This window comes from Anser anser, assembly GCF_964211835.1.
Source record: "Anser anser genome assembly, chromosome: 6".
In the NCBI taxonomy this organism is placed as follows: Eukaryota; Metazoa; Chordata; class Aves; order Anseriformes; family Anatidae; genus Anser; species Anser anser.
This window is the reverse complement of record NC_139726.1, coordinates 4,980,704-5,008,381: the sequence shown is the minus strand read 5'-3', so window position 1 is coordinate 5,008,381 and position 27,678 is coordinate 4,980,704.

The following is a 27,678-nucleotide window of genomic DNA, read 5'->3' as shown; positions in this document are numbered from 1 at the left end:
GTGGATTGAATGACAGAGTCATAAAGAAACAAGGAGATAAGAACAACTGCAAGCTAAGAGGTGTCAAGGACAGCTTTCTAAAGCTCTCCTCGGCTGTAGGTGGTAACGCTGTAAAGGGCTGTTCCTCATTCAATCCAGTTTAGTTTAAATGACTGCTGAAGAATGGATTAAACTGCTCTGTTCACCCTTGCCCTGAGCTGGACTAATACCACTCCCACAGCCAGTCACTGCATCGCAGCCAGAAGCACGAGGCCTTCACAGCCCGGCCCCAACTCCGACAACTCTCAGAGCTACCAGCAGGCCCTCTGCTCAGGAGCACAGACAGCAGTACTGACCACCTACTGCTAAGCCAGTCCAAAATCTTTATTTTCATGCAAGCCATGGCTTACAAATTGCTTGTCTTCTAATTCGCTGCAAAGCCCTGAGCTCCTGATTGCCCACCCTGCATGTGTGCTGCTTTGCTCCCCTGATCTCTGCTGGAGCTTATGTTATTTCTTGAACTTTGCAGGCATGCACACAGTGAGCTGATGTGCTGATTTGGACACACTAAAATCTGGTAGCTGTGCTTGTAAGGACATGCCTTGGCTAAATTTGCCACATGAATGCAACCTCTTTGGTCACTTTAATCACTCCCTGCAGTGAGCAAGGATCATAGGCACTAAGCCCTTCTATAACGCATGAACTCCTCTTTGTAGCTTTCTCCAAAATGTCTTAGCACCTTTTGGAGGTGTTTTTTTTGTTTTGATGTTGGTGGTGGTGGTTTTTGTGTTTTGTTTTGTTTTCAAACTGGAAATAACATAAAATCTTGGATTTGGACTTGATGATCTTGAAGGTCTGTTCCAACATAAATGATTCTGTGATTCCATGAAATATTAATTTCCTTGCATAAATAATGATTTCATATACCAGACACAGTTTTTCTCTGTCCCAGCATATAAAGGTGGTTGTGGCAATATGGAAAGCGGATGCAAATACTTATTTAGCCTCCTCCAAAAAGGACCCAAGTCTACACTTATATTTTGGCTTGTTCCCCACTTGTCTCTAAAGCCCTGCTCTGTGGACTGTCCAAGCTGCGTGCATCCTTTTTCTTCCCATGTCCCAGCTCAAGTGAGCCCATGAGCTCTCTCCAAAAGAAAATCTGGTTGCAGTTGATAGGATAATTTGCTCTAGGGTTACTGCAGATCAGACAGCACTGTCCACGGACCCTGTGAAGTCTGGCACCCTCCTGCTGGTACAGCTATCCAAAAGCACCCCGCGGGCCTTGAGCTCTCAGATGCCCCACGTTACCAAACACGTACTCTCAGTGCCATGCTGCCCGCAATGACTTGACTCAGTTTGTACACAGCCCTCACAGCTTCAAGCATTTGGACTGGGAAAAAAAAAAAAAAAAGGTAAAATCGTGGCCACAGAGGTCATATGCAACCCACAGGGCTGCAAACCAGGTGCTCTACAGTTCATACCTGGCCAGTCTGCTCCAAGAAGCAACCTCTCTGTGCACTATGGGTGTGTAGTTATCCACCTCGGCTGCCTTGACGTCAAGACTCTCTCCTTGATATGGTCTGCAAAGACAGAAGCAATTTTCCCTTTCCTTCACTGAAGTGACCCCCAAAAGCCAGCGTGGTTGGTGTGGTGAAGGTGCCAATCTCCAATCAACAGGACTTAGGGAGATCCTGGGTTTTTGCAGTATTGTTGCAGCCATCTGGTTTGCAATCTTGGGGGAAGAAAGAATTATCGTGTTCCCTCTGTCCAAAGCCTCATAAAGCGACTCTTTGCTCTTCTGTAACTCAGAGGATATTGCTCTTGGGCAATTGCTTTCTAATCTATGCTTTTCATATCATTCCTGTCACTTTGACATTTGGAATAAAAACACAGGATGGTGTAAACAAACCTTTTAGCTAAAAGGGATGGCTAAAAAGGATGGATAGTATCAAAAATGGATCTTGCGGTGATGCTCTTTATCTTTTCCCTTCCTCTGCCTTATAGCCCTTCATCTCTTCCTTACTTAGAGCACAGAACTTCTTAGTTCCTGCTATCTAAATTACAGGTCTTTCAGCAGTTTGTTAAATGTAAGGAAACATGCATCTTTTGTGTGGTTCAGTAGAGCTCTCGTTTTTGTTAGTTACTAAGTCAGAACTCACACTGTTATTTAGGGTTTTCTCATAAGGTATCACAGATGAAAAACGTGACCTCAGAAAATTAGTTTTGGTGTGTGTGTGTGTGTGTGATGTTTGAGAATGTACAGAAAGAACACTTGAACACAAACTCAGACGAGATGTTTTTAACCTTTTCACTCATTCTGAAAGATTTGTCATAGATATGTGGTCCTTGACAATAAACTGAAAGTCAGAGCTTCAGTGAGATGCATCAGATCATGAATATGGCTAATTACTTGACAAGATAGTGGTAGAAGCTTGTGTTCGTTTCAGATGAAATAAATTGCCTTAGATGCCCTTTGCCATGTTTTACTAATTGAAAATATTGTGGAAACTGTATGAATTCAGCCTGAAAATTTTGCTTAAGAGGAGGGAGATGGGTGCTGATGGACGTTTGACTCGAAGTCAGAGAGAACAACCAGAAATGTAATCTAATGTAGGACATCAAGGGCTTGGTAGCAGCACCCCAGGCAGAGATGATCTACACGTTAAATGTTGACATGTTTTTAAGGCTTTTAGCATTCTCTTTTCACTCTTCTTCCTGTATGGTCAGTGAACACAAAATAAACAGTTAGAGGTAATATGGAAAAAAAAAGCCTCTGGATTTTCACAGTAAATAAACAGATAAATAAATAAAATAAAATTAAAATAGCATGCCATTGCTGTGTACAAAAAGAAGAGTGCATAACTTTATTTCTGAGGAGCACAACCTGGGTTATATTGGCAGCAACTGGATGACAATTGCTCTCCTGTTCTGCAGAGGATGACAGAATGTTATCTGCAGTTTAGAAGTTCTCAGGTAGTTTTAAACAAATTTTCCCATTCTGAATACACACAATGCTCTGTGTATGAAACACATTTTTATAGACCATCTTAGTGGTTGAGCATATACACTAACATTGTCACTGCCAGTGCTCCATGTTTTATTAATGATTTTCCCTTTATATTTTCAAAATGGTACCCTTTGTAAGACACAGAGGGGTCTATAATTCTCCAGCTGGCATTATAAAATGAAAACGACTACATGGATAGTGTTTTTTAACTGGTAATAGAGAAAAGAAAAAGCAGAGCACTATGTTGATTTCTCTGCTATTTCTTTAGGTTTGAGAGTGACTAGAAAATAATACACAGTCAAGAAGGAACGGGAAAAATCTGTTTTAACTCTACCTACAGCAGAGGGAAAAAAATAATAACCCCTCCTGTTTAATAATCATATTTAATTTTAATTTGGTTGTGGTAACGTGGTTCCAAATAATTTTACTTAGCAAGTACAGATGGAATCAAAATCATGTTGATATTTCTGTAGATAAAATTCAAGTTTTAAGCTAGGACAAATAATAGTAAAATTACCTTGCTATGTTTGATAAAATCAGAGTGAACAGAAAACTACAGCACAGGCGACAATTTCAGGTATAAGATACATCCAATGCCAGCAAACAGCATTTAACATTGTTATTCTGACACATCAAATTGTGAAGATGAACTCTTAATGAATAAATCTCAGCATTTACAGTTTCTTTTGAAAGCCCAGTGGAATATATTAATTGACACTTTTTAACAGAAGTCAAGCAATTGAATTAGTTAAGCAATTATGTAGGTCCCATTAGTATTTATATGTATATATTAAGCTGTTGAATAACTCCACAAATCTGAACCCTGGTCACTTTGAAAACCTGTGTTGGGGCCAAGGTTATGTGGCAATATCTAGGTGCTTTTGAAAATCCACTTTGATATTTATGTGCATGTTTAGTCACTTGAATAACTTCATGGCATAGATCACCAGGCAGATCTGTAGAGTTCAGCCTGTTTTTTTCCCCCATGTATCAAATTATTTGTCTCCTTCATATTGATGGTCCAAACTGAGTTAAAACCCCTTTCAATCATACATGACTTTAATACTATTAAACTAATTTCTTGGGATCATACTCAAAATTTGTTGTGCTTTCTGTCTTTTCTTCTGCTGCTCATTGAGTGTTTGCTGAACTGTGCAAATGTTTCTCCACTAGTAATGAATACTTATTTCTCATTGACTTCTTAAAGCAAATACTCTCATATGCTTGTTATATTTTTCTTCTCCTTGCTCTAAAGATGTTTTTTTCTTACATAAACAGGCTGTGTTGCTTTGAAACCCTTTGATCTGGAGATAAAAATTCCCACACCAATGACTCTTCTGATTTCCCTTCTGATTTTCAGGGGCATACACTTCTCTTCTCCCCTCAGTCAGAGATGCTGTTAGGATTTTTTTTCCCTTCTGTAGTTTCTCTCTCTATGAACCAGAACTTTACAGCCTGTACCAGGGCTTAACTCTTCTCATCTGTAAAGGACCTGCCAAGTCTCATTCACTTTGAGTGAGAGATGTGTTCACTTTGATTTTAAAATTGCCTTCAAATTAAATGGCTCCACTTTTGTGGCAGACGATTCTGTAGTATATTTCAATAAGGCATTCAGAGCAGTGCTCCTAATCCTCTGAAATTTCATGTATTTAAATTGTCACATTTGGAGTCTTGTGTCAGACTCCCCAGATTTGGAGCTCTTGCCAGTAATAAACCATTGTCTTCTCTTTTTGCTGTTCTCCTCCCTGCTTGCTGCTGTTCCTGAGGAAGAGCTGTGGACAAAACTATGCAGGTACCTGCTCCTTTGTTTGTTTGTTTGTTTCTTCAGCATGAATAATTCTTGGAATTCTATGCCTCATCCTTCATGGTTTAAGGTGTACTCAGAATTACATGGTAAAATCTGAAGTGAAAACCATGTATTTTCCTCTATCTGTCTTCAATATGGAAAAAAAAAATAGAAGGAAGAAGAAAAAAGAAAAGAAAAAGCACTTGGAGTAAAAGATGCCTATATTTTTTTTCCTTTTCCTTTTTATACAGCACTTACTATATTGTTATAATCTACCAAATTAATAACAGTTTTATCAGTGGATTCCTACCAACATCTGTTCTCAAGGACTGGTATGTTACCGTTGATATTTGCTCTGTTCATGCCTTACTATAGTACATCCCATGAAGATGAGGCACCTCTATTTTAGCAAAATTTAAAAACGATTAAGCAGGATCAAGAAAAATCTAAACCTCACATATTGCCCAGAAAAAGAAGCGTTCATAATATGAGAGCTCTTCTGTCTATGTCTTGCCAACTTCTCTTAAAGTCCAGAGTCTTGAAAATTTCCTCTGACTCCCAGACTTTCACCATTATATTAACAAATCTAGATGAAGCAAAACATAGCTTTGCACTCAAGAACAGTTGATCTAAAAATAAAGAAGTCAATGGCAGAGAAGGATACAAGATCAGCTCCTTTGGGCAGCCCAATGATGATAGCCATCACAGTTAACTGTTGATGTTACCACTTTTTTTTTTTTTTCTCCAAAATATAAAGTATGAAAAATTTCCATAAGGCTTTAGATCAGAGGTTAGTGTTTAAGCAATGGATAAGCTTTCTGATAACAAAATCCATGATTGGAAAGAGTACGGAAACTATAGAAATTCATAATTCCTAATGCTTTAAACTGTTATTAATGAAGATTTTGCTGGTCCAGTGACCTCCAAACCTTCCTATAATGGGAAAGGCTGAGACTATTGAAACTGGGAGCAAAAGTTTTCTAAGCACTCCCTCCCCTTCCCTGGGTTCAGGAAACCAAAGGTTTTAGACCTAGACCACTTTCATTGTCATTTTGTACAGAAAAATATGAGTACACCAGAGGACTTGTCCTATGCGTAATATCTGAGAACCAGTAGAAAATAATGAGATGCTCCTTTATTGTTCGTCATCAAATATGTATTAGGAAGCAACACAGCCATGAGACTCATGTCCATTCTTCTTCTTCTTCTTCTTCTTCTTCTTCTTCTTATTATTATCATTAAATTTTGAGATGGTTTGAACCGGGAGAGACTAAGAGCTCTAATTTGGATAGCAAAGCTGTTAACTGAATATCTCATGCTACCAGGATAAGCCACTGCAATGCTAATTATAGGATTAAAAACTAGACATAATCAGTCCAGGGAGATAGTGCTCTCTTTCTCTCTCTCTTTCTAATGCAACTAATTAGATTAAGCGCTAACTGCTCTAGAATATTAGCTCTTAAGTGTATGGTCTGTGGACAAATAGACAATGATCTGTGGAGTTCCTGCTGGTTATCCATGGACATAAACTGTTCAACCTCCTGGATTCCATGGACATAAACTGTTCAACCTCCTGGATTAGATTAAAAGGCCAAATACCCAGTAGTTTCCTGAACTGATCATTAAAAGAATTAGATTGGTGTTCACATCAGGGATAACAGTTCTCAAGTAAAATGTGTATATATACATATTATGATTAGATGACTTTATTAAAAACTTTTCCTTTTTTTTTAAGGGTGGCTTTTCAATGAAATGTAAAATAAAAGCATTTTGTAATTGGAAAAAAAAAGGTAGAAATGCAGAGCAACAGCAAATATATAGACATATGGATCTCGGATGAGTTTTGTTCATGTCTGAAAGATCATGAAGGATATAAAAGAGAATTGTGACATATGGAGGAAGCAGATTAATTAATTTGAAAACAACCTTTGTGCAGGGAACAGTTTCAGCTAAAGTAATTAAATTTAAAATATTGTATAGTTGTCAAGGTTTGTGTAAGGAGAGGGACTCTGAACAGTTATCAGGTTCTGAGAGAGCACTGTAATCTAATAAGGTAGGAAACATTGATGTGTAATACTTAACAGCCCATTTTACTTGCAGAATTATTCCACGTAACCAAGAACAAACACATCATTCTGCCTGTAACACATGCACTGATTATTATTTACTCTTTCCTATTTTTGCCCTGCTGTAAGTTCAGCTTTGGGAAACTCACATCACTTTCTCTATCATCACAATCATCTTCCCGCTTCGTCTCTGACAGCACTTCAAATATCGCTTTCCATTGCTGATAGACTAAAATGATCTTCTCTCCTACCTGCTGCCACATCTGTCACAGCTGGGGATGTACCTGCCCAGTTAACTCCTCCGTCAGCCACCTTGCTTGACACTGACAATATTATAATCACCTCTTTGCATAGTCTCCAGTTTCATGACTTAATCATGGGACTGTAAATAAACGTTGAATAAAAAGCTATTATTTTAAATCTTCTTGACCATTATTTATTTTGAGGAAAATACCCTCAAGCCATCTAGTGAGGAGATAGTCCAATAAAATATTAAGAGCAATTTTGTCAATGTAAACTCTGAAATATTGAGAGGGTTATGGTTTTTGTTTTTCTTTTTTTCTTTGTGAATTTCAGATGCCAAGTAACCCTTGCCTCAAGCGAAGAAAGGTTGTTGCCTAAGCAGAATGGCAGCCTGGGCATGGCTCTCACCATAGTTATGACACTCTAACTATATCTCACTCTTCTTCAGAGAAGTGAGATTTAGATTTTGCCCCAGGTTTTCAGGGGAAATCCAGTTGCGCCATTGTGCAAATACTGATAGTTCTCTCTTGAACACATCCAGGAAAGAATTCTAAGTTACATTAAACAGTAGCATAATTTAGTCTGCCTGTAAGGGAAGGTTAAAAAAAAAAAAAAAAAGAACAATTTGTATTGCATACATCGCCCACCAAAAACAATGTTCAAGATAGAAGACTTACAAACCTCTTGAGTTTTGTGCTTGGCATGTGTTTGAGACTTTCTGAAAGTAGCTAACCCATCCCAAATGTAAAAAGAAAAATCCCCAAAAGCCAGTATCTGAATGCATTAAGTGTATCTCCTCTGAATTCCCTGCCAAAGTCACTTCAGTCATCAAACTAGCACACAAATGATATGCACGCATTCTTACAAGCAATTGCCTTTTCCTTTCACATATTTCTGAAGAAAAAAGTAAAGTTTAATTATGAAGAGATAACCAGAGGTGTTACCCTCAGAATTTAATTATTATTTGATTAAATTTCAAAAAACACAACTAAGCTATGACAGGGGCAGAAAGTATAGTAAAATGGTAATTATGAAATAGCAGATATGAATTAAGATAAGTTAGGAAACATTTTTTAAGTGTATGCCTGTGGGAAGGGCAATAAAATAAGTGAATATTCTCTCATTCTTATAAAATATTAACATTTTGAGTTAGAAGACGGATTAATTGATGCCATACGCTGAATGGATATGGAAACCATGCTACCATTTTTCTTCTGAAACTCCTTTTTTTTTTGAGAAAAGTGGGGTGTAACTGCTATAAAGTGGGCTTGGCTGTAAAAGTTGCACCTGATGTTTCATCAGAGTATCCCAATAGAAAAGAGAAAATTGTAACTGGGTTGTGCTGGTAGAGCTCAGCCTCTCTGAGTATGGCAGCTTCTTCTGGCACTGGCCCTGCATTTTGTACTATTAACTTGAAAATAAAAAGCAAACAATTATGGGGGGGATTGCACCAAAAATGAACCAATGATGAAAGACAGAGACCAAGCTTTGCACAGCAGAAGCAGGCAGGTGTATAAATCGACATGGCTTCTGCGATTTGCTCTCAAAGCCCTGCAGTTGCAGCTAGCGCTGGGATATTTTGAGCAGCTGGAATTTTAGTCTGCCGGTTTTTCCAAAGACAAGCAAATTTACATACTTCTAAGACTTCATATTAATGATGGATAGTCTTACACGCTTCTTTAAATTGTCAAGCTGTTTTCTGGTGTAGAGAACTGCCTCCTCACAGCACTGAGAGCAGAAAGCTGAGAATTGGAAATAGTGGAGCCAAGGTTTTATGCTTTTGATGCACCTGTCCCAGGAGGCAGCCAAACCAAGGAAAAGGAAGCAGCGCCAAGCCAGTCTCAGTCTGGATGCACGTGGGGGATGGCCATCCTTAGCATCTCATGCGTGCTCCCCAGTGTTGGACACCCCAAACATGCCCCTGTGCCCACCTGCCCATGCCGCCCTCCTGCATACACAAACACTCACTACAGGCTCCTCAGAAATGACAGCAACTCGACGTTTAGCTATCAATGCTTGATTTAAAGGTAATGACCCAAGAATGTATGCTGAGACCTCAGTCTTGCAAATCTCTGCACAAGCAATAACCTAAACACACAGAATATTCACTATAAGGCTGGGATTAATTTCACATGAAATCCCACTTCCTCGGATATAATTTATGGGAAAACAAATCTTTTCTGTTAGATTTCCCTTACAGAGTCACCGAGTGATTGAGGTTGGAAGGGACCTCTGAAGATCATCTACTCCAACCCCCCCTGCTCAAGAAGGGTCACCTAGAGCACATTGCAAAGGATCACATCCAGGGAGGTTTTGAATATCTCTCCAGAGAAGGAGACTTCACAGCCTCTCTGGGCAACCTGTTCCACCACTCTGCCACCCTCCTAATAAAGAATTTTTTCCTCATATTCAAATGGAGTTTGCCTAAATGATCTCTAAACCGATCCTTCTTGACTAAGGGAAAGTCTTCCTTTCTCCAGACTTTCTCTCCTGTCTCCAGGGTGTGGGACTCCTGAGGACTGGCATTAGCAGTAACGACTGAAGAAAAAAAGGCAGTCAGTAACTCTGACTTCCCTGTATCCTTCATCACCAGGGCACCCACCCCATTCAGCAGCAGGCCCCCATTTTCCCTAGTCTGCCTTGTACTACTGATGTATTTGAGGAAACCTTTCTTGTTGTTCTTGCAGATTTAATTCCAAATGGGCCTTAGCCTTCCTTGTCACATCCCTGCATACTCTGACAATGTTCCAATATTCATCCCAAGTGGCCTTTCCCTGCTTCCACCTCCTGTACACCTCCTGCTTATGTTTCAGTTTTGCCAGGAGCTGCTTGTTCATCCATGCAGGTCTCCTGCCCCCTTTGCTTGACTGCTCACGGATATGCACTGATCTTGAGCTTGGAGGAAGTAATACTTGAATATTAACCAGCTCTCTTAGACCCCCATGCCTTCTCAGGACCTAACCCATGGGATTCCACCATGTAGGTTCCCGAAGAAGCCAAAGTTAGCTCTCCTGAAGTCCAGGGTTGCAATCCTGTATATTGCTCTGCTTCCTCCATACAGGATCTCTGAACTCCACCATCTTGTGGTCACTGCAGCCAAGGCTGCCCCCAACCTTCACATCTCCAATCAGTATTTCTTTGTTTGTTAGTAAAAGGGTCAGCGCACACCCCTCCTCATTGGCTTCTCCATCACTTGTGTCAAAGTTATGAATGCTCTGCAAGAAACTGCTGGGCTGTTTGCGCTTAGCTGCGGGGCTTTTCCAGCAGATATCAGGGTGGCTGAAGTCCCCCGTGAGAACCAGGGCCTGTGATCATGAGGCTAAGCTGTTTGTAGAGGACCTCATTGTAGCTGTTTGTAGAAAACCTGTCCAGCACTCTGTGGAAGGCCTCATCTACTTCCTCTTCCCGATCAGGTGGCCTGTAGTAAACATCCACAGCAGTGTCAGCCATGTTAGCCTGCCCTTCAAACCTTAACCATAAGCTTTCAATTTAGTCCTTCATTTAGTTTTGCTGACTACCCTGTCTCTATAACTGTCTCCTTTCCCCATCATTCCTAGTTTAAAGCCCTCCTTAGCAGGTTTTTGGCAGACACACGTGCCCCACTTAGTGAGGTGGATCCCACCTTTCCCCATCAGGTCCCCATCAGCTCAGCCACCTGCTGCAGGAAGACTTCCACCTGGGCACACTTCTTGCAGGCAGGTTTGCTGCCTGGCCCTTTCCCAGGAGAAAGGTTCAGGTGTTTCCTGCAGTCTGAGGTCTACACTGCAGCCTCTCCCTTCAGCAGCTCTGTCTGGGTGGAGGCAGCAGCCACCCCTGGTGGCTACACCATTTTAGGTGTAGGCCCCTCTCAACTAAGCACTCATCCTTATTTCTCCATTGCTCAGCACTTTAGCTCATTTTCCACTTTGGTATCTGTACTCTCGTGTTACATTCATTTTACTTCCCGATCATGAAGACACATCTAAGGAAAGCACCTAATCCTGAAGTAAATTAATAAATCCATTGAAACAACAGTTTGATTAGAACTGAGGCGATGACAAATACCTTGTGTGTGTATGCTGAGATTCCTTTGTACCGTCCTCTAATTAAGGATTTAATAGCTTCCAATAATCCAAGTGTCTTTTCCCTGGGTTAACTAGTTGTCTTTCTGCCCTCAGGGAAATATCAGTTTTCTCCTCCCAGCACATCCAGCGAGAGGTTTCCTTACACAAACCTTATACAAGCCTGCCACTGGGACTCCACCCTTGTTTTTCCAGAAGGATGAACAAGTGCTGCGGTCTTTTGCTACGATTTTAATTCAAATCACAGATGAGTTCTGCTGATACTTGGTTTTTCAGTGGAAACACACTGCTTTTTTGCTTATTTCTTTGGTAGGCACTGTACCTAATTGTTAAAGGAACAGGCTTTTATAGCCTGGGAGGTAGAAGGAAGTAATGGAAATGGTATATTTATTCCATTGCAGTCTTACTTTAGTTTCACACATTAAAAATGTAGAAGGGTCACATCCTAATACTAGATTTTCTGATCATATCAGAAAATCAGAGCTCAAACGTGCATAGTTTCTTTAACGGCAGAAATTAATTGCAAATGAAGTTATTCTTTTTGCAGAAACATCCACAAAAAAAAAAAAAAAAAAAAGTCTTGCCTTGCTTTTCTCACTCTTCATCTGAAAGTTATCACTAAGGCTATAGGATATATCCTAAAAATTTCTAAAATTCAGCCTGGCATCCTTTAAAAAATATTTTAACCTAGTAATCACTGTGAATTTCAAATCCATTTGCTAGAATTTTAAGAGATTACCTACTTTTCTTGCTCTCACGCCTAGAGAAGCTGCCCTAACCTGATGCCTTCTCTGAGGAATATATGTGTGGAGAAGTGACTGTGTGCCAGAGACCCCTGTGCACATTCATAAGTGGGAAGGTAAAACTCCTAATACTTGACACCACACAAAAATACAAAGATGTTTCTCCAATGGCAAAGTACTTGTGGTCTCCCTTCGTCTGTTGCTAGGAGACCTGTTTAAGAATTAATCAGGGAAACATCACAAATGCTGCTAAATCATGCACCACACTACAGATTGAGCTGCTCCAAAGAGATGAGAAAACTTGCTTTTTCTGTTAACCCGGCACAGACTGGTATGCAGCACAATTTCCTTCAGTAAGTACACTGCTGTACAAGTGCAAAATATTTACACTGTGTCTCCAGCAAAGTTGACAGTTATGTCTAGCCAAGAACTACTTGTACAACAAGGACAAACACAGGCATATTAGAAACTGAAGACGGAAGGATATGCTCAGCCAGCTTTAGGGCATGCTGCAAGCTCAAAGATGGACTGTGGGTTACATTTCCTTTCAGAAAGACCTGGAGACTGCAACAGAGGATTGGTGGGCTCTGTCCAGTCTGCCCTGAGACCCCAGCATAGAACCTGAGAGATGCTAAATATGGCAAAAGCGGGACTTGAGTTGTGGTGGCAAGGAGCTCTGCTGCCAAGTGGAGAAAACTTTGTGAGTATCGGGATGTTTCACCACATTACCTGTATGGGCACAGAGCCAGATATTCCCATGTAACTGTGCTTCTACCAGCATCCCAGTTCCTGCGTGGAAAGAGAAATAAGCCTTTCCTGGATCAGGCACTTTGAAGTCAGTCTGGCATGTTCCTGTGCAGGAATTGTGTGGAAAAAGCATACCAGTTAACACACACACGCACTTCAACCAAACGCTTTAACTGGTGCCAAACCTGTATTTAGAACAGACGAGAGATTGAGTCTGGCACGAAAAGAAGGGAAAAGCTGGCACTTTGTGCACAAACTGGGACCCCAGGGCTCAGAAAATGATGCTAGGGAGCAGAAAGCTGAGAAGTGCTGGAGTGGAGGGTCAGATTCCCTGTTCTGCACTTCACAGCATATGTTTCAGAATTGCTCAGCCTCAAACTGTAGAAATTAGATCTAAGATTCCTGCAATCAAAAGCCAAAGATTTAAAAAAAAAAAAAAAAAATAAAGCTTTTGTCGTGTGAGTGTAGCCATGTCTTAACTGAGGAATGGGCCCATCACGTTTTTGGGCTTAGAAATGGATTTGTGTTCTGATCCAAGAGATTTACATTTCTGCCCTTGGTTCCAGTTTCAGGATATACTTAGTTGAGATTTTAATTTGTTCGAAGGCTGTGACTATGGAGGGGTCTGAAATGTGTCTGAGTATCTTTTCAGTAATGAAAATGAGGCTTTGGAGAAAAGACTGTGCACAGACTCCATAGAAAGAAAGGCAAGCTACTCTGTGTTTAAAGCTTTCTGCTGGGTTCTGGGCCATTTCCTATGCCAAGTGCAAAATAAAGAGCATTTGTAGAAACAGACGGGGAAGATCAGAGCACTGGTAATGGAATTGAAAACATCTCAGCTTTTCGTTTTGTCCTTTGAGGTTACCAGCCCAAAGTCAGCACCTGGGACCGTGGCTGTCGCTCTGCTGGTGGTCTTGATCAAGTTGCCATTGGACAGATTTCTCTCCTACAGACCCACCACAGTATCTGGTAACCCATCTGGAGATTTGTTTGCTGAAATTCATAAAGCTGTGTTTGTTGTGGTAGTTAAAGGTGCTGTTAAATACAAGGGAGAAGAATTAATCTCAGAGAAGGAGCCAAAAAAATGAATTGGTGTGGAAAGTGAATTATTACTTGCACGTCTCAAAATGTGTGGCCTCTCCTCATCGGGCCGGCAATGTGTTGGCAGAATGAATAAGCAGGGGCTGCTGCTGTGGCTCATGCTCTCAGTCTGGGGAAGGAATTGTTTTCTTTCTGGGTCTTGCAGCCTGATCTCTGAAGTCACTAAGTACATTTTGAACTGAACATGGAAAAAAAACCTATTCCAAGCCCATTCTCTCCCAGTCACAGCACACCTTATGCTAGTGTTTTGCTAATTGTGATTTTGATTTTCATAGCATTTATTCTGGCTTCATGGCACTGTGTTGGAATCTTCTCTCTACAAAGACAAAGTCACCGGAGGATGAGGAAATGGAGTTTCCTTTTCCCTCTGTGTGTTCAAGAAAGCCAGCTCCCACGGGTAGAGCAGGGTACCCTCATTGTTTCAGTTCTCTTTAACTACCAGGTGAGTGGGAAGATGAGCCTGCTGCATCGAACACAAGCAGGTAGGAGAAGCAAGCAGTTCTCTGAAGGATATTTGGAGCTATTGCAAACCCTCTCCTCATCTGCGCCTGCCGTACACCAGCCCACTGTCTCGGCAAGGCTCCAGCTGGCGCTCGGATCTCGCTCGCTCGCGCTGCGCACACCTCAGACGACGTGGCTTTGATCACGACTTCATGGCACCGAGTATAAAGCCATAACAACCCACACCTGCAGGATCTCCTCTTCTTCCCACGTACGTCACCAGCCGCAGTCCCACTGATGTCAATGGGAGTAGGATCAGATGTCTGTGCTCCAGCTTCTCAGAGAACGCGCCCGGCTTTGTAAGCACCTTTTTTAACACATCCTGTTAGGTAAACATACCGAGCTGCAGTAACATCAGCTCAGCCTCACAGCTAATAATAGAGAAGCTTAGTAAGATTCAAAGAGGGTTAGAAAAAAATATTTGAAATAAAACAAAAACACCCCAATAAAATGTCTGCAGTTACACCGAGAGAAAAGAAATATACGAGGGACATAAATCCCTGCACAGCAGGAGGGAAGCTGTCTGCCTGCTCAGGGTCAGGGTGAACAGTTGTTATAGACACATCCAAGACCTATTTGAGCAGTATCGGACATCAGTATTGGACACTGTCGATAGACAGATCTTACACTAGATTAATTTGATCTGGCAAGGTGAATCCTATATTCCTAATACTCATAAAATGTATATTGGCTTTTCGTTTAAAAACCCTCCAAAACTAAAAATAACTCCCTCAGGCTTCGATATCAAAGCTATTCATTTCCATCGGTTAAACACTGAATCGCTTTTGAAATCTAACACTGCTAAAACTGGTAAAATGGCTCTGGCCATGAGCAGCCAAGGAAATCCTCGCTTCTCCATCAGGAAATCCCAGCCACTCCACTCCACCAGCATCCTGTCCCTCTCCAGCCTGCGCTCCAGTCCCTGCACTAGGTTTTGCTGTGTGTCTTCGAGGAGGATTAACTGCTAATTTTTGGTTGAATCTCTTGATTCTCCTTTTTCTTTCTCACACTGATCCAGGCAAACAGATGTCTTGAACACCTTGGAGTATGCCCACTCTCACTCCTGGTCCTTCTTCTTTCCAAACAGTAATTGTTCCAGCATCCAAAGAGATAAAAAGGCATTAAAGGTAATGACCCTTGTTCTGATTTCACATAAGGCTGGGCCTTACCCAACAAAATCTTAATCCCTATTTTACAGATAATTATGTATCAAAAGTGATAAATGTTCTGTGACAACAGTATATTACCCAGAGAATACTAAAAGACTGCTGTCTCTGGGAGTAACCAGACGTGTTTTGAATGTGGAGTTGCAAAAACACACATATAAAATGTTTGTAGAAGCATTTCTCTGTCTCCTCCTCATGACTCCCCCCAACACCCCCCCCCCCCAAAAAAAAAAAAAAGCATTTTGGAAACTCGATAGTAATTTGGTGTAACTTTTAAATGAAATTTCGAAGGCAATTCTGTGTGCATTCAGCACTATTGCATCTCTATAGTTAACTTTTATAACAGCACATTAGCCTTGAATATCTATTAAAAAGAATTTGTAATGTTAGATGAGAGATGACTACAAAGATGGTGCAATGCTGCTTTAAAACTATTGATTAGATCAGTAAAAAGACATTAAAAGTAATCATGAATAGCAAGCATATTAAATGATATTGCCTCATCTCCTTCAGCACCAGCTTGTGAAGTAACTTTAAGCAATGTAAAATGTATTAATATAATACTTATTTAAAAGAAGAGAACACCACACACTCTATAAATTCTGATCAAAATTAACAGGTTTTGGAGGTCAGGAACCAAAGGATTCAAAATGTGAAAGCAGAGCAAAACAAGGAGAATAATTTTAGATATTTAATTATTTTAGCTTTTAAAGCTTTTTTAACAAAGTAGAGTTCAATCTGAGGAATTATTATTGTTACAGAAAAATAATTGACAACTATAACTTCAGCATATTTAAAACAGTTTGAAACCAATTAGCTTCTCACCTAGACTTGAAGGAAGGCCAGTGCTACTTCTGTAGTATAATGCAATCAAAATCACATTGAAGTATAACAGGAACTGTACTGATACAAGTTTCATTTTTTTTCAAGTTTAGAAACAAAATTAATTGGACAAGTGCATAGAGAGAGTCACCATGCACTAGGTTCATCAGTAGAGAAATCCTTTGTACAATTCAAACTCCATCCTTCAGCCAACACAAAGCAAGTTTTAATAGGTTTAATTTAAGATTATTGAATAATGCACGGATGTGAGAACAGAGTGGCAAGTATCCAAATAAACCCTACGGGTTGGATTAAATCATTAAAAATTACTAAGATTTCATATGCACTTCTATATTTGGGTGTGTGTGTATCTGGCTCTGGGAAAAGTTGTGCACTCGGACTCTCCAGTTGTGTGTGCAGACAGTGATTTTATCTCCTCAACAGATGTGTGTTTGTGTATTTATGTGTTTCTCTTCAGAGGAGCTGCGTTTCTGGAAACGATGTCAGCTTTCACTCTTGCTTTTCGTTCATTTGATCACTCTCCCTTGTGTTTGGGCTTGCTAGATCCAGGGCAAATATTGCCTTAATGCCCTTCTGACATAAATAGGAATAATTTTTACAGTCTAGGGGAAGGTTGAAACCACAAATATAACATACCACAGGCTACCCAAGGTACCCGCACAAACATCATCTTGCAGGGTTTCTGCTGCCAGACCAAAACCACCATGGCCACAGTGGCAGGATCCAGTCTCCCTCCTCACTTGAGAGATGTATCTGGCCCTTGTCACCCAGTGGCACAGCCTCAAGACCATCACGGATTATGAGATTCTCCTAGATGCAGCTGAGGCTGCAGTATTTAACATTCATTTCTTTTCTGAGACATTTGCAACTCTTTTCCTTTTGATGCAAACTTAGCTAGTTACATATGCATTTTCGCTCCCGCTCAGACTACCTTTCCGTGCACAATGACATATGTCTTGAGACCGCTGATGGCAAGGCGGGACTGGAAGGGAACACCTGCTTCCTACAGGCCAGCCCCCCACTTCTACAAGTGCATCGTGTCTTCCACGCAGTGACGAACTTCTTGAAGAAAGTTATGCTTGCCGAAAATAAACTCTTTTTGCCAAGTAAGTCCATTGAAAAGCAGTTCTTTGAACAGAACTCGCATTGCAGCTCCCAGTGAGCTTCTGAAGAGCACTACATTTTACCCCAACTCTAGTGGGGACATGGTGGATTTGGGAGTGCTGGTGCAGTCAAGCAGGTAACCTCTCTGTGCCAGAGCAGCTTTAATCTGTGTTGCCCCAGATTTTTGACAAAATATGAGAACATGGGGCACTCCCACTGAGCTCCTGAAGTGTTGCTTCTCTTTGGATCTGAAGACTGGTATCTCTTCAGGCATTTAGGAAAGCAGGGAGACATAGATCTGTTGCAAAAAGAAGTCAGAAGAATATAATGCATTGGAAAAGACTGGTTCTAATGCTGCCTAGGTTGTGGAGATACCCATGAGGGCTTCATAGGACACCTCCTGTGCACTCACTGCACTAGGGCAGTGGCAGCATGGGGCTGACACATCCTCTGCACTGGAGGAAATAAGGCTCAGAAAGATTTTGCCAGCAGAAATAAGACTGGTGGGAATAGACCCCTCTATGCCCAAGAAAAGAGCTGCCTCTGCTAGAGACCATATTTAATTTAAATGTTGTTAGCAATGTGTATATTGCATTTGTACACTATATCATGGCATGGTACTATGAATAAATATGAAGACATAAACAAGGTCATTTATGTGAAGCCAACAGCAATATTACTGCTGGAACTAAAAGACACATGCAAATATAGAAAATAAAGCTTTTAAGTGTATTGGTTGCAGGATGTTGCTAATGAAGAATAAAACATTTTCTTTTCCAGTATTGTCACTGGTACTTTAACTTCTGATATCTTAAACATATCTTCCCTTGAATAATATTTTCACTTCCTGAAAACAATTTGTTATCCAGAAAACATTAAACACTAGCAAAATCAGTCTGTACTGACTTTGATGCATTATCTACAGAGTTACAAGAAGTATGGATATTCAAGATGTCAGTAAACAAAGGGATGAACCTTCATACAAAAGAAAAAAGCTTTTTTTTTTTTTTTTTTTTTTTTTTTTTAATAAGAGTGACATTGGAATGATAAAAATAGAAAAACAAAGAAGACCGGAATGAGACATGGAGCTTCCTGCTAGGAGCTGTGTGCCAGTTTGACAATTAATTGATTCAGACTGATTGGTGACTTGGCAGGTACCATCAACACAGTTTCCTGCAATCTGCCAGTCCAACCATCCAAAGGATGTTACTGGATTCTGCCCCACTCTGTTCCCTCTCCCATCTGCTGTGTTATGCAAGATGAGATACAGCAGTCCTAGAGAACTGGTAAAGTATCACAGAGAAAAGAAAACGCATCTTCCACCTTACAGTCGGCATAACATTGTGCCATCACCATACATTGAAAAGGAAGATATGGTAAGAGAAATTCCTGTCTTCTTCTTATAAACTTAAGGAGCTTCCATCACGTCGAAATTGGATTGGAACAGCTGTGCTTTTCCAATACAATAATCAGACAATAATGCAGTAATCAGTTTTGTCAGATTCTCTACGGATTCATTGCAGCTTCTTAGTGGTAACCATGTTTTTCATTTCAAAAACACATTAATATGCGAGTGTTCCTGGGGTGAAGAAGTGTCCTTTGCAGTTCCAAAACAAGCTCAGATTTTTAAGACTCTTCAGATGAAGGACTCACCTTGACTTGTGAGGGCACCCATGGCATTGGCATAGATTATTCACACTTCTCAGCCTCGAGGAGCACCTCTGGAACTGACAAGAGGGGATGCCACTGGGCTCATTAAAAATACACACTGTGAGGTACCTCAAGCCTGCTAGAAGCTACCATGGGAAATCTAAGCCTTACCGGAGCCATCTTTGTCAGCAACATGAGCACCCAAGAAGCCTTTCGAAATGGCTCATGAAGTAGCTGAGTGCCAGTGCCAGCTCTTGTAGCTGAATGCCGATGGCCTGCTCCCTATCAGTGTTAGTGCTGGGGTAACACAGCTCATGGCCCTCTCCTGCCTCACCAGGCACATCAGCCTCAAATGTCTCCAGCAGCCCAGAGCAGCCCGGAGTTCAGGAAGGAGTGTGGCCTTCCTGATGGCTTGTGCGATACTTTCCTTGCCAGATGCTCCACGAGAGCTGCCCTGCACACCAGCTGCTGGGGCACGTGGCTGGTGCGGGCCTCTCCTCCACCAAAGCCTGGTGCACGTACAGTCTAGGTTGGCTTTCCCTGGCAGAGAAGACACTGGCTGCCAAACAGGGTGCACACATGAGCGCCACCTGAGCTGGCACGTGCATGGGGCATGTATTCACTGACAGGACCCTTCAGCAATTGCACTTGATCCGTGGTGAATGAAAAGTATGCGGCTAAACAACAGAATCAAGGTGCAGCAGGCCGTGGGCAATCCTGCCCAGTGTTTGTGGTGGTCTGGCTGCCCCAGCAGTGCCCCAGCATCCAGTTTCAGGTGCATTCAGCCACCTCGTGGAGAAGCCACATGCAGCAATGATATGGTGGGTCTGCGCATGGGGATTTCATTTTGTACTGATGCCCACAGTAGGGGAGCACTAACGTCACGTGTTTTAAGGAAAGGGGCCAGTGTACATCACAAGCTCTTCATGGTTCAGAGAGGTCCTGTGTAGCTGAAACAAGGGAAGGGTCTAATGAGCAGTAAACTGTTACATGATACCTGCAGCATCTCCCAACAGGACAGTGCAGCACAGAGGGAGACAGGACACACCAGAAGTCACCTCAAGATCTGAGGTGTGGGCACGTTTGATATTGCAAGCTATCCTACTGAGTGATGGATAGCACTCAGGGGTGCCATTAAGGCAGCAGAGGCAGCTGAAGCAGTAAAACAAGCCATCCACTTTTATAGATTAGTAATCTTCAAACATTTACAATATTTACTTTGAAAGACTTCATAAGACTGTAGAAAAGAGACCACAACCATCAGCTGCCGAGGGATATTCCTGTGGTGTAGAAAATGGAGCTGAAGAAGGAAATTAACTTTTTTATTTTATTTTATTTTGGCAAAAGTTTTGTTCAGCCTAGTACAAAACTCAGTTTACAGCAACCTACTAGTCTTTATTAGTTTTCAGTAGATTTTTTTTTTTAAGAACTTCAAGCATTTTATTGAAGCAGAAGGGAAACAGTGAGAACATTGAGGTGCCACTCTCCCAGCCCTGTGCTGAAGCAGCTTCATGAGAGGCTGCGCTAGGGCCCATCTGTAGAGACACAAATTTATTTAGCAGAACATAGAGATCTAGGCAACCCTTACCATAATCTCTCGATTACCCTACAGAATAACAGCCCCCTTCTCAGATGGTCTCTGTGTCTGCATGATGAAGGATCACAGGTTTCCTTTACTGTGAGCTGCTTCTTCATGCAAAGTTCTGTAGCTGTGACTTCCTCCTGCACGGTTTCACATGTACTGATCCTCTTTATTCACTTACTGAACTTGTTTACTAATTTTGCTAAATACATAATGAGGCATAATAAGCTGCAGCAATCTCACTGCCGAATGGAAAGGAATACAAAAGAAAAACTTACTGGTTTATGTTTTACATCCCAGTGCATGTAGAACCAGAAACCAAAATTTATACTGCCTACCCATCTTACTTATTTGTATTTCTTCTACAGAATTTTCAAAATCCAATTACATATGGATAAGAGCCAAGTTAAGCCACTTCAGCCATACAGGCCCAAAGCTTGATTTAATATTTCATTAGAGAACTGGATATTTTCTGAGTTTGTCCATTTATCCAAAGAGTTTTTATGCTAATGACCAAGATGAGAAGCTAAGTATCTCTTAAGTTGCAAAAGTTTTATACACATATCAATGACTGTGCATTTGCCCTGGCTTGCAAGCTGTGAGAAATAACATAGAGGAATACAAATTTCTACCCCAGACCTGCAGCCTTCAGGTGCAGAGAAAACCAGGGATAAAATCTGTAGTGGAAAGGAGGAGAAGTTGCAAGCAGAAACTAAGAGGAATATAAAATGGGTTCGCAGGTAGATTTTAAAGTTCCTTTATGCCGCTAGTAGAGCTGTGCTCTAAGAAAAGTTATTCCATTGTTTCAGCGATAAATGCAGAGGGCTCATATACCCGTATGTCTGGAGTCCAATTACATGCAAGGATAAGCTTTAAGGCTCAATCTAATTGAAAGCTGTCTAAGTATTTCTTTCCTAGTCTGGACATGAAGCTGTCTGGTGATGCTACTCAGTATTTTTTTTCAGGAAAATATTTTCTTTGCCAATGAAAGCTAATGCATGATATAAATACATTTGGAGCTTTTTTTTTATTGTTTGTTTTTGCTTAGCATCTTTGTGATGTTCATTCATTCTAGTTGGAATTAGATGAAATTGCCAGTTTGCTTCATTGAGGATTTTTTTTTTCCCCACATAGATCAAATCCATCATCTTTCTTCTCAAGCAGCTGAAAATCCACCAAGGGAAAGAGATCATCATGCCAGAAACTAAATCAAGCAACACATTGCATAAAAACTTCTATGCCAATTCCAAACAGCCAAGAGAATTGTTCCTGATGAAGTATTTCAGCCTATCAAAGACAGGCACTTTCTTTTTCTTGACTAACAAGATCAGAGACAGATTCAACAGGACTTAAGGAAAAAGTAACTGCATTTCATTTTTATTTTTTTCAGCATTAGGTAATTATTTTTAAAATGTTCTTTCCTAATGAGGTTCTACCACTGTACTGTCTAGTGTCTTTGCCTTCTGCAGCTCCAACATCTGTCACAAGAATTACAGCACACAATAGAAGTTGGAAAAAAATTGTGTCATTAATAACAGAAATTACCTCAAGAATAGTTATTCTCTCCCGATGTTATCAAGCTACCATTAGAAATTTGCCTTAAAATAGTCTGAATTTTTGGCTCTGCCAAAGGGATCCAAAGAAAAAAAACGACTTATATTCATAGCCAATGAAAAAACAGTTCTTCAAAGATATTTTTATCTCTAGCCTGTCACTCAATAGGAAACAAATAAAATTGTTATGAATACATGAAATTGAACCTTACTAAAAACTTCGAAGGACAGCCAAAAACAAGCTTCTAGCTAAATCTTCGGTATTCTGATAAATATTCAAAGCTGTACAGCTGAGTTTTGAAACTCTTCACTTTCAAAAAAAGAGAGCAAGCACCAATATTTAAACAAGACATCCTAAAGTAAAAAGAAAAAAAAAAACACATACTTTTATATAATTTCCAAAAATCCCTCCCCGCCTCTTTTATTTTTATTTTTCCCCTGTAGACTGAAATGCAATATAAAACATTTGTCTGGCCACGTTTGGCCAGCAGGAAGCAGGGTGCAGCAGTGCCCCTGACCCCAGGTGAGCCACCCACCCCGGTGTGACCTGCTGAGCACCTGATGTCTTCTGGCCACAGCACGGGAACTGCTGGCCAAGGTACAGGTGACTGAGGTACAATCCCTTCCTTTGCTGCAGAAGACATCCCAGAAGACAAAGTTTATGTCTCCGACACACCTTATCTCTGAAATGAGCCAACCTAGAAATGAAACTAAGGGCTGATCTGGGTCACAGCTCCCTCTTGCTCCAAATCCAGGTTTCCATAATTAGTCAGATAATGCATAAACAGAAGGGACGTTCAGAGGCTGAAAGACTCTGTGGAGACAATGGGTCCTGCGCTCCAACCCCCAACATTATTTTCTTTCTGCAGCCAATTACCCTAATGAAGAGCAATGCATAAACTGTTGTTGAAGCATGGACTTGAGCCCAGGTTTCCCACTCCGTGAGAGGCAGACCGTTTGCTACAGGTTATGTTTCATGTCCCATCTTGCTAATTCTGTCTGTCTTCTGAACTCCTGCATCCTTTGCCATACTGTGAACCCATGCTGCACAGGTGCTGCCCACCTGTAATGTTCCTTAGAGGGGAAAAGTGCATGTTTTATCTGCTTACCTAAAGCAGGGAATTGAGCCCTGTGGTACTTCTTCTAGGCTTCTGCACCAAAGCTGAGACTTTTGCAAAGTTACACTTTTAAAACTTTTGATGGATACCCCTGGGAATACACTGCAGACTGTGGAGCCTGGGGGGAACAGGAGTGCCTTTTTTCCAACCTGATTCAGCCTGGCATTTAATCTCCAGAGAGAGGACTGAGGCTTCCAATATGGTTATGTTTTTAGCATTTCCTAATAGCCAGGTCTTAGCAACGCCCCACACAGTGCAAAAGTTCTCTCAATTGCTCATTGGGAACTTACTTATTTAAACTCTAGTTTCATTTCTGTTTTGTGTTTCAAGCTCTGTTCTCATGCTAAATGCTTTTGACTTAGTTCTTATGGTATCTAACTTCGATCTGAATGCTTGTTTGGAAATTGACCCTGGTCTACTCCGATGAGAGGTCAGGTCTCAAACTGAACTAATACTTTTCCAGAAAGGTTAGCCTATTGTTTATTCCAGAACAATTTTATTGTTGGATTGGTTATTTCTCCTCCTCATAGTCTATATGCATTCAGAAGTCCAGTTTTTCAATGTTTCTGGGTAAAATCAGTAGTACAATTCAGATAGCTTCTACTGATACTGCTTGTGTTCTTAAAAAAATCTAGGTAAAAAGCTATTTGGGTGGCAGGCCATCATGCTTCCTGTGAACATGTTATTCCCAGTTTGCACTGCTGGAAGTTTGAATTTGACGTCTGCCTAAACAAAAGTCAACTTCCCTGCAATCTCCAAAGAGTTAGTTAAAGAAATGTTAAGTGTATTGTGGTGTTAGAAATGTACTTTTCTTATATCTCAGAGGATCAGAGATATCACTGAGAGAACTGTACTCTTAATTACTCAAAGATCACTTCATTTTTGGAGGCTTAAACAGTGATTTACAGCTTCCAATTACTGAGCAGGAAACATATCAAGCAATCAAAGCTGGAGTTGTTAATAAAGTACCTGAATGCAATAGCTTTCCAGAAACTGCTGCGACCAGTTGAGGAAGGTATTTCCCCCAGAATGCCATGTGATAATGTACAACCTTTACAGCTTCTTCTCTTTCCTCTTTTAGACCAAGACTGGCTGCAGAAAGGACTTTAGTCTCAGCTGAGCTATACTTTTCTCATGCCCATCACAGCCTTAGATTTCTAGTAATGCTCCACAGAAAATGCATTTTCATACAAAATGTGGCTCACACAAAATGTGCCTGCAGACTCTGTTTTCTTTCAGAGTGGTGGTTATATATCCTTCCTTACTCATTGCTTATCAAGGAGAGCACTTGCCTGAGGCAAGAGCAACATGACGAGTTCCCAACTTTGACTGGGAAGACCTGAACCTGACTCATTGTCCATCATGTGCCAGCCACCACTCTACAGCCTACTTGGGATGAAGGCGCCCATCATCTCTCCTTCTCAAGGTGCTTCGCTCTACATAAAGGGCTTCAAAGTATATTGTGAAAAAGATAAAATAAAAATAAAAAATAATTAAAAAAAAAAAAGATTTACGTTGGCTTCAGGTTTGGATGCTAAAAGGAATGAACCTTGGAGTGGAGTCCTTGCCTCAAAGACCAGTTATTTATGCAGTGGATTTTCATGTAAACTGCATAATCATTCCCCTGAAGCAGAGATTCATGCTCAGGACTAAACTAGGACACGGAGCTGTAGCAGCCAAGTGGAGGCAAGGCTGTATGCTGCCATGCAGGTGATTAAATTGATTGAACGGCATCAGGACTGGGATGCGCCTTCTGCGTTTTGGGGAAGTGCTGTAACCATGGCTCTCTTTCAGGTATGTGTCATTCTAGCTTCATTCCATGGTTTTAACAAAAATAATAATGTGAGCTTTTGCTGCATTCCCCGAGGAATCCAGCTGAGGTTTCTGCGGAAGGGTGTGTGACATTAATGATACCAAGCAGAGGCTCTCGCTGAGCGCAGCCCTGTGCGGCTGCTCTCGGGGTGTGCTGCTTCTCCCTCTTGGCAGCTTTAGTCTAAGCATATCAATTTTAGCCTGCTCTCTTGTGCTGGCTGTTTTCGACCCTAACAAAACACTGCTTTAGAGAGCAGTAGACTAAAAGATATTACAGCACCAATTAGATGCCTGCGGGTGCATTTCCACGAGGCAGCAAGCTGACATAAGAACTTATTGCCACTGGAAAGGGGAAATCCCACGCTCCCCATCCCCTGCTCCCTATTAAATGCTTCAACCGTGTGTTTTGCACCAGCTTTTCTGCCCAAATACATAACTTTGTGGAAAACGCATGCAGCAAAAATATGTGATGCTCTGGCTAGGTGATGCAGGTTTGAGATGCATAAACAAGCCCTGCCAGTGCAGAGCTGGCAGCAGAGATGGGGGACTGCAGGGGCAGGAAGGGCAGAGGAGACCTCCCACCCCAGAGCAGCAAAGCATCAGAGCATGCTAGTCTGTGTGCAGACACCACCTTTGGCTTCTTTTAAAAGTAATGCAGGAATCTCATAAACTCACTGAGCTAAAATACAGGTAAACAGTATTGAGAGCCAAGTGCCAGCCTGCCAGTGATGCACACACAGATAGGTAAAGGCTACAACAGAAGACAAAGGCAAATGATAAAGCCATGGCCAGGAGTCAAAACAAACAAACAAACTACAACAACAAAAACTGCAAAGGCAGCTACATTTGATAGGGATCTTATTGGGTTTTATTGAAGTGCTTAGGGTTTGGGAGGGCTTAGCTCAGGTTTGGGTAGGCTGGGCTTGCTTGCCTGCATGAAAGCTGCACTTGTGAGCTTACGGGAATGTATTACCAAGGATTTTGTTAATAAAGTGAACTGCCAAAATCATTATCCTCTGTAGATGTTCAGGAGACTGCTTTTAAAAGGCTTGTGTTTTTCCTTCAAAGGTTTGTTAGCTTCATCAGCTGCTGTCCTGAAGTTGCCTGGTTTATCCCATATTGCGATTTTATACCCAAAGTATGCAGACTGCATATACTTTCTGGAGGGGAAGCAAAGCTATTCTGCTGACTTGAGTGACTATCACAAAATTGGAAGACTTATTCCTGACAGCCTTTATTTAAGGATGATCTTATTCTATCAAAATCTCTCAAGGCAAGCCATTAGTTCAATTTTAGCTCATTTCTTCTTCAACAGTTAGCAACCAAAAATGTGAATATTCTTGTATCAATTTCTGACTATTAACATTTTCTAAAGTCCGTTGTAGTACATGGGAGGATGGACACAAGCCAGATCAGACTTTGCAATGAAACAGTTGTGGATTTGCAAAACAGTCTAATAAGCAGAACCCTCATTTGGTGATTCATTAACTATCCTATCAACTTCTACATATAACCCAGAGGTAGCTGGCTTGCTAGCTACAGTTTGACACAGACAAAAAAGATAAAGCTAAGTGGATTACAACTGCTTTCTCCTTGCATTATATTAAACTATACTTTTATATATATTTAAAATTATCACTGTAAAATTTCTATTTCCTCTCAAGTAGAGCTCTGTTCTAGGACTTCCATGTAGTAACAGCAAAAATAGAAAGTACAGACTTTGTAAAATTGGCCATGGAAGCAGAATTTCCTAAATGTGAATCCCACCAATATATGGTACATGTAGCATTAAATTTACCAATATGTACAATATTTTTTTTTCTCCAAAGAGAATCTGAAGTTTTATGCTAGAGATTCCTTCTCAGAAACTCTTCCTTCTCACCTTTTGTTCTCCCTTTTCTGGAAGTACTTCTGAAAGGCAGATGAGATAGTAAACTGTTTGCAACTCAAACCTCTCAGTGCTGCTCGGATCCTGAATGTACCAACACGCTGTCAGCACTGAAGTGTAGTGTTTTATTTGCTGATTGCATGAATGGTATAAATGCTTTATGCGTACTGACAGTTATCAACAGTAGAGATAACAAAACCTTGGTTGTGAATCCTTGTTAATGTAAAGCTTATCTGAGTAAGTACATCAACAGAATCAGAGAGATACCACTGCCACATCACCACACAGCTATAACCACAGAACTAGCTAATATTTCTTCTGTATTTCCAGGAAAAAAAAAATAATTAAATAACCCTTAATGAACATGTATAGAACTGCACTCATAAATCACCTGTGAAACATTTTAAATAGCTTTTTTGGAGTTTGATCATGAACCACTAAAGTCAATGGAATATTTTCCTGTTCATTTAGGTAGGATCAAAATCAAAGCCTTAATGTCCCACTGTGTCACTTTGGGGAAAATCTCTCCTTATTACAAGAGAGTCCTGTAATTTGGTTTCCAGCTGTAGAAGATTGCTTCTTTCCTTTCCTTTTGTATGCATTTTATGACAGAAATAAAACACTGCACAATCACAGTGCAAAACAGAAGCCCCAAGGGCATCTTACAGACACTAGTGGCTCCTTAGGAAATCTTTAAAGTCTCCAAAGCCACTGTGATTGCTTTGTAC